Genomic DNA, 9,147 nt, shown 5'->3' with positions numbered 1-9,147 from the left:
CTTCTTGGAATTGTCTAAGGTAACTGGGACCATCATCTTCTACTTGACCACCTTAGGGCACTAGTTGGCCTTGTGACCTGCCTTCAGGAAAAGAAAGCAAGCGAAAGGAATAGTTTCATAAATCAATTTCTGAATGTGCACTCCAAGTTTAGAGTGAAAGGCCATAGATGCAGGCATGTCTATGCCTTCCCTGACTCCAATATAGATGTGTAAATAGTTGAGGTGGTGCTTGGAGGTAGTGATCAGATCCATAGATAGGAGTTCACCAAAAGTCCTCGCAAGCCCCACAAAAACATCTTCATTCCAAAATTCTAAAGGCGACTCGGATAATCTAACCTAGACAGGGGCTTGGACAAAAAAAGAGTCGTTCAAGTTCAGATTGGAGGTCCACTTCTGGAGCACCACAGTGGAGCGACCAATAGCCCACTATCCGTCACAGAGGATGGTGGACAAATCTTCCATGCATGAAAAAGCAAAAGACAAGAAACCCTTCACCAGTGTCATGGCTGAGACATGACCTTTCAAAGCCCAATACTTCTTAATGAAGGACCTTACATTGTCTATGTTAGGTCTCAGCCTTAGAAATTTGCTGACTAGAGTAGAGGCCATGGATCGAATGGTGTGATACATAATTTCATCTGGGATGGCGATAGCATAGGTACCTTTCTGAGATTCAGGAAGAGTATTAACAGGCGGGAAAGATGACTTACCTGAAGGTTTGACCCCGAATAGAGAAGACCATTTTATTGGCAGGTCTGCTTTGGGAAGTGGAGGAATCTTGACCACCTCCTTGGAGGGGATAACTGGGTCCCCATCCACAATCTCTAACTGGTCCCCAAAGCTAGAAGATGCATGTCTGTCCCCCACCTGTGACCCATGTTCCAAACCATGGATCCGATCCTGACATTCCTGCAAAGTCCCGCCCTTACCTGAATTCAAATTTTGAAAAACACCGCTTCCTCTGCTCTCGCTCGCCATGACAAAAGATACTTGATGTTTGTTAACATCTGCATGTTGAGATAACAAGTCTCTGGCATTTTTGTCAAAGAGGGAGAAATAAAGAATACCAAACAAAATGAGAAAGAGGGAGAAATACTTTAGAAGGAGAAAGAAATATGAAATATCTACTAAGAGGGAGATATACTCCTGACGGAGAAATAAGTATAGATAGAGAGATAGATACTTGAATACCTAAAAGAGGGAGTGATCAGAGAAAATTAGAAGAAGAAGCCTTACAAAATGATAGATGAAGGGAGTCATAAGGAAGAGTTGATTGTCTATTGATCAGAATAGAATTTTGTATACCATATAGAAGATGAAAGCTGCTGACAGAGAGAGAGAATTTAGTACAAGGAATTATTTCTTTTTGGTATTGTTGTTGGTATTGGTTTGCCATCAATGCTAAAGAGGGAGATTATTGAGAAAAAAATGATACAAGTATGTGGATGTGTTTCAATCATTGTTTTATCATTGATGTCAAACCTACTACTTGCTGGTAAGACAACTGCTTAGTTGATTTGAGTACTATCATTTGTTTGATTGATGAAGAGGATTTGATCAAATGAGATAACAAGAGAACGTAGATGAAAGGTTGAGTTATGGCATGAAAAAAGAGTACAAAGATTAGTTAAGACAATTATGTATAGTGTATTGTTTATCTACTTAAGGTTGTAAAGGTTGGATACACTGATTAAGTCTAGAAGAACAATTGTGTCTGCCAAATTTGACCGAGTGCACAGTAGGTGCCAAGAAAAGTTAGCGCAAGCTAAGCAAAAAATCAGTTGGAGCTGAGAAAAGTGAAGATTTAGTGTATGCAGAGTGAACTTAGTGTAAGCTGAGTAAAGTTTAGTTGATGCCAAGCATTTGTAATCTTTAGTGTTTGCCAAGTTAACTAGTGTTGGCCAAGTGAAAGAATAGTATGGAAGTTGAGTGACAACATATTGATGCCGAGTGCCAGTATTCATGTTAAATCATAGATTTGACAAATCCTGAGATGACTATTTTGTTTTCTTGAATTGTGTGAAACATGTGGAAGATAACTATGATGAGTTGGTGGCACAAAATTCAAGGTAAATCATTTTGAGGTGAATTCAAGGAAGATTGAGGAAGACGTTTCTGGAGGAACCAAATGGAAAAGTGGGTAGATTCATTGTATCCTACCTAATCCTACCTAACCCTAAACTGAACGATTGTGGTTAAGCAGTAAAAGATCTTAAATCTCTATTTATAGAGAGAGTTGGTTAGAAAAAAAAAGGTTGTCATGTGTGAAAACCTAAGGAAGACAAGGAGTCTAGAGTATTGCTTCATTTAGTGGTCAAACAGAAGATATTGCAATTGACATGCAAAGAAAGTAGGCTTAAGAGTATGAATGTTTGAATGGTGAACAAGCTATCATAGTAGAAGTGTGTGAAAGCCAAGTAGAATGGATGACTAAAATAGAGATCTATAATATGCAAGTGAGTTGTAATTTGTTATTAGATCAAGCTTTACTATTACTTTCTAATCATTAAATCCTTCAAATTAAGTTTGACCTAATAGTCATTTATAAATCCTTTAACCAGGTGACATTCCAAGTGAATGATCTAAAGTCCTCTAATAATGCTCACTTCTAACAAGGTGATTGAAATCCTCTAACTAGGTCACATTTAACAGTGTGTATTGTAACCTTTAACAAGGTTGGCCTTTCACAGGGCATCACTTCATAAGAGTGAGTATTAGTAGCATGTTACTGGTGGCTTTTCCCAAATTGAGTTTCTATGTAAAATTCTTGTGTCAAATGTGTTGTTGAATTTGTTATGTTTCATGTTTACATTTCTGCAAAGTTGTTTTGACCTACGGTAGTAACCTACAAAGTTTAAGTGTTGTATGATCTAATAGATGCATGCATAATAATATTTTATGGATATGGGTCTACTAAGCATTAAAAAGTTTTATTTGTAAATTTGGACCTTGAATAACTGATTCACCCCCTCTCAATTATTCTAAAGAATTCTAACAGTAATATTTTGTGTATAGAGTATGTAAACGTGAAAAAATTGTCTTTTAAATGTGGAGCATTGTAGAAGTCAAATCTTACCTTAAACATTAACAAAAATGAAACATATTTTGAAAGAAATGAGTCAAGCATCTCCAATTTACTAAGGCAATAAGAATATGAAAACAAAGTCACCTTTTTTATGTCTTGTAAATCTCACCATCTTTTTGATCTTATAATATTTTACTCCCTACTTATTCTTAAAGAAGAAGTGAGATGAAGGAACACAAGACAAAATTTTTGTAGTATAGAGTCTATTGAAGTCAAATCTTGTCTTAAACATGAACAAAAATGAAACATCTTTACAAAGAAAAGAGTCAATCATGTGATTTTTTTCAAGCAATAAGAATATGAATACATGGTCATATTCTTTTTCTTGTAAATCTCATCATCATTGCAATCTTATTATAATGTCTCTTCCTACTTGTACTTAAAGAAGAAATAAGTTTAAAAAGGATGTAATCTTTAAAATTAAGTGTATAATCAAATTAAAAATTTTATTTTTGAAATATAAACATTCTCATAATATTTTATTCAAATATAATTTCTTTATTTTATTTTTCAAATGTAAGATATTGTAGATGTCAAATCTTTAGAAATGAATTAAACATCTTTCATTCTTGTAAACCATAATTTTAAAAAAATAAATATATTGATCACTAAAAATTCAAAAGAATTAACTCAAATGATAGTGAGAACAACTAAAAATCAAATATCATTTAATTTAATTTGTTATAGAACAAATATAGTAAACTTGATTTGTGAACAAACTAAAGCAAAGATAAGGACAACTTTGTAAAGTTATAACTAGGCCTTTTTAGCACTGCATATTTGATTGTAAAGTTCATTTTCTTTTGAACTTGGGGAATCTCTTCCATCTTCATGTGCTTGATATCTTTTGTCGCTTTATCCTAATGTTTCCCACACACGTTTAAAATTTGTTAGCCGTTGAAAATAATGATTGGCTTATACATGTGCTCAACATTCCTTAATAGGGACACATCTTACACAAATGTGATTTACAAATTTAAATTTTATTATTTTGTAACATATTTATTCTTTAAATATTAATAATATGGATCTCAAAATAGTTTTGATATTGTTTTAAAATCTTGTGTTGTGTGATGTAATAAAAGTAATGTATAAAGTAGTCAATTTGTTTAGAAAAGAATCATTAATATTTGAAAATATGTGTATGAGGTGATTTGAAAAATAGATTTGGACATAAAAAAATGTTGAGTAGATGTAAAGTTGCTTTGATTCTATTGTTGGAGAAAAAATTACTCCTTGCAACTTAGTATTAAGCTACACTTCAAGTTGTGTGATGTGGGTTACTATTTATGTAATGTGTTTGTTTCAGTCTTGTTTCTATATCATGCAAAAATGTTTGCATTAAAAGATGTATAGTTTGTTTTAGATGTTGATTTCTTTTTACATTTTTATTATTAAATTGTAGACTTATGATAAAATTTAATCTTCACATATCACTTGTGTCTAATTTATTCTTGATAATTTTGCTTCTTTGCTATTGGAAGAGGAGAATATGTTGTTCTAATTTTATAAATAAATGTTGTTGTGTACACTATGGAAAGCTGGATACAATTGTGTTTATGAATTTTTTTTAGATAATTACAAAAATAGACTATTTACATTCTATGTGTAAATAAAAGAAAACACTTTAATTAAACTATCAAAAATTTATCTTTTCTAATATTGTTCCTTTTATTTAAATTTATATAGATGTGATTATGTGTGTGTAGAGATATACATAGATACATATGTATATGTATGTATACATATATGCATGTACACACATATATGTATATATAGATATATATACATGTACACATATATGTGTGTGTGTGTGTACATGTACACACACACACATTTATTTACATACATGTGTGTGTGTGTGTGTGTGTGTGTGTGTATTTGTATGTATGTATGTGTATAATATTTGTATGTATGTATGTAAAAATAAATATACACACACACACATACATACATACTTACATATATACATATATACATACATATAGATATATACATATGTATATATACATACATATATATCGTGTGTGTGTGTGTGTGTGTGTGTGTTCATTTGTAACAATATGAAACTATTATAAATTTATTCAACTATTAAACTAAGATATATTTGAGCTGCTTACGAGTAGCTATACTAGAAACAACATCTAGAAGACCAAGAGTCGTAACTTACAATTCTACAAAGATACCTCTTAAAATTTGACCCGATATCTCCACAATAGAAATTCATTGTTATTGATTTTCAACAAGACTATCTAATACAATAAATGATCCTTTACAATAATAATACTAATACTTATCAAATAACATATTAAATATCTCCTAACCTATTTATTATATATTATATAATTCTTTTTCTTTAATTTAAAAAAAAAATTCAAACCGTCAACACATTCATTATTATGAGATTGTACTATAGTTTATAATTCATAGTACAACTCTAAATTTTTCAAATTTAATATAATCACTAAAGTCAAATTTACATTGAAGTCCCAACACATGAATCTAGACACAATAAAAAGAACCAATTTTCCTAAATAAAAGATGCAAATCATTAATACTCAACAATAATGAACCCAATTTCAATCATAGTTAAAGTAAAAACTATGTGGTCCAAATGCTAAGATGAAATGATTCCTTGGAATTGAAAATGGGTTCAAAGTTTGATGTTTTTATTTTTAAGCAATTTCCCCGTCTTCAAATAGAAATGTCTACATAACAAAATAGGTATAGAAAGGGATGTTTAATCTCTTTCCTTTTCACCATCCAGCTAGTCTTTTTGGAACCCAAAAGTTCAAAATGAGGACGTTTTAACAAACAAATAACAAATAACAAACAAATAGTGAATATAAGCCAACTTTTAGTCAACGTTGCGATGGGCCCTTCCAACTTTGGAATGTGAGGTGGGTATTTGAAAAGACCAAATCAAAGCATGACTCTGGATTGTTGTTCATTTAAATCCATTCATTCTCACATCAAAATGCAAGACATTGATTATCACATAATATAATATTAACATCATTATTAAACTCGTCAGTCTCTTTCATTTAAGAAAGTTAGGGTTGTCCTCTCTCTAGCTATTTTATATGTACAAGTAGTTTATTTATAATTTAAAAAATAGTTGCTATATAGAGTAGATTATATGAAAAAAATTGTATTTAAATATATTCTTACCTTCAAATTTGTAGAGTATTAAAATCAAATTTAAAGTTATTAGATTTTTATAAGCTATATAATTGTTAATATTAGATCTTATTTTTTTGTGTTTTCTTCCATTCTAATGATAGATAATGTAATATCGGAAAAATATATTATTAAATCTAAAATATAAACAAAATTCAATTATAAAAAATAAAATTTGATTTTAATTGTATGATGTTTTTTATATTAAAGCAATCAAGATAAGGGGTTTGACCCTTAACAACAAAACAATGGAAAACTATTAACAACAAACTGTCAACTACATAATAACCAACAAATTAATAACCCAACATATAATATAAAAAAGCATTCCCACAAAACCTACATAACCAGATCAAGTACTTATCTAACATTATACTAATTATGTACATAACATTGTCCATCATAAAAACAGTAATAACACTCTTAAACTCTTTAAAACCAAATAAGACCATGTAGGGCCAATCCAAAAATTTCATAACAGGGTCTTCCTAGTAGATCTACAACACAAGAAATATTATTTTTGTATTTTCCTTCCCCGGTCTCAACAATAAGATCTATGACTAATCATCAACCAAAAACTCATAAAGTTTCTTGGAGCCATCACCTCCCTACGTCTCATCCTCCTTGTTCTACTGGAGTAATTGCAACATAGTTTCTATTGCATACATCACCTTCACAGGCAACTTCTTTAGGGTAATGAAGCTCTCATCCAGGGTTGTAAGAATTTTGATCTTCAGGGACTCAATATCTCCACTGGTATTTAATTGTATAATGTTACTTTTATTTAAACAAACCTTTTAAAATAAACAATTTAGTGTGTTTTGTTCTCAAAATTGTGTCTTGTTTTGAATAAGTTGAGAACTTCTTCACTTCCAATATAAAGGAAGTATCTTTGTAGCAAGTTATTAGGTGATTATGTTATACTTATTGTATAGTACATTAAGATAATAATAGATCATTGCAATTATAGATCTAATAATAGATAATTGACATAATTGCTTTGTGATTCTCATCTAGTACGTTTCACAAGTTTTTATTTTCTCAAATAGATTCTTTTTATATATTCTCATAAGAATTATTTTAAAGTGAAAATATAAAAATTATATTTAAGAGGTTCTACCATCTAAGGATAGGGAGAAAAATATAGTGAACCACGAACTATCAAAACATAAATATTTTATCTCTCTACTACTCTAATGATGGATCAAAAAGTATGATCCAAAATGTTGATACAAAAACTTTGACACAATCAAATCCAAAAACTCAACACCATGACATTTAATGAACTCTAAAAATTTGAAATCTTTAATAAATAACATGTTTATAATAACACTTTCAAAAAATTATTTTAATAAGAAATTTGAAATACTTTTTAAAATTTTTTATTATTATAATTAGTAACTGAAACAAGGGGTTGAGCCTTCCAAAACTATAAGCCAAAGGTTGTCAGAAGATCAATAACACTTTAACGTGGGTGTTGACTTTTACATGTCAATGCCACAAAGGGCACATAAATAGAAATGTTTAACTTTCTTTCGAAAAGCCCCCCTTCCTTCACATTGGGTAAAAAAATGATATCCAAATCTTCCAATAACAAACAATGTATCATTGCCCAAAATAAATCCTCTCTCTCTCTCTCTCTCTCTCTCTCTCTCTCTCTCTCTCTCTCTCTCTCTCTCTCTCTCTATGAATCTCCTTTCTACCTTATATACAAATATAAAAATAAGATATCAGTGAAAGGGGGATCTATCACACTTCCAACCCTTGTTGTAGTAGCCACAACAAGAATACCACATACAATTACAAGTATCCTCTTGCACAAAGAAAGTTTCCACCTCCACAGTAGAGTCAAACACCTCCATAAGAATTGTGCAAGAGAATGAAGCAAACAAAATGTGTCACACCCTTAGAAAGACATCAACATACACCAAAATTCAATAGGGACAAGAACAACCCTAAAGTTTACACCAATCCATAACCAAAAACTAGGTTCTACCCTTGAAAACTAAAATAGACTAATGACCACCAGAAAAAAAGTAAGACCACTATCCCTATTGGAAAAGATGGACATTAAAAATAAAAAATAAAATAAAAAATCATCTCTAAAATCTAGATGGGACATCATCATTAAAATCACAACACCAAGAGCCACCTACATGACCTAGAAGGTCATGTTTAAGATTTATCTCTTTTCTAGAAATATTGAAGAGATTGATGACATGGCCCTCTACATCACTAAACATGACTATTAGGTCAACACACCCAATAATGCTAAAAAAATTAGAGACCATGTGGCCATTAAAATAACAATGAAAATCCCCCTGAGAAAAATAATTCATGATCTGAACACCACCAAAATGCGTGAGGCCAACCTCTATACACTTGTTGGAATCTCTTTCCTCAAAGACAAACACAATAACTTCGACACATTGTAAGGGTCCTTGCCATCATCAACAGATACAAACAACAACCATAAAAAATCTATAATATTATAAATCAAGAACATTAGAAAATCATCACACCCATCCCAAAGCCACACAAAGCATCTCCATTTGAGAAGGCCCCTCAAATAATCCTCTAGACTAAGGAGATTTTATAGAAAAGATCCCAAAGGCGGGACCACAACCATTCTTCTAAATGCAACTCTAAGACTTTAGATTACAAAATTTATCTCCACAAACCCTCATGTAAAAAGAGTAGAACTCTCAACCAAGGAAAGGCTAGGGTTACACCACAAAAATGTAGTCATCACATTGTCTCTGAAAACTTAGAGAACACCCAAGTAATTGTTCTACACAAAAATGATCTTCCAAATTAGAAAATTGTTAACCACCATGAGTCAAATTACCATTGAAACTAGAGGATCCCATGAGGACCTATCC

The sequence above is a fragment of the Cupressus sempervirens genome, chromosome 6 (assembly GCF_028749045.1).
Source record: "Cupressus sempervirens isolate cs-2001-9-10 chromosome 6, ASM2874904v1, whole genome shotgun sequence".
Taxonomy (NCBI): Eukaryota; Viridiplantae; Streptophyta; class Pinopsida; order Cupressales; family Cupressaceae; genus Cupressus; species Cupressus sempervirens.
The sequence above is the reverse complement of the archived record's forward strand: the minus strand, read 5'-3'. Positions refer to the sequence as shown.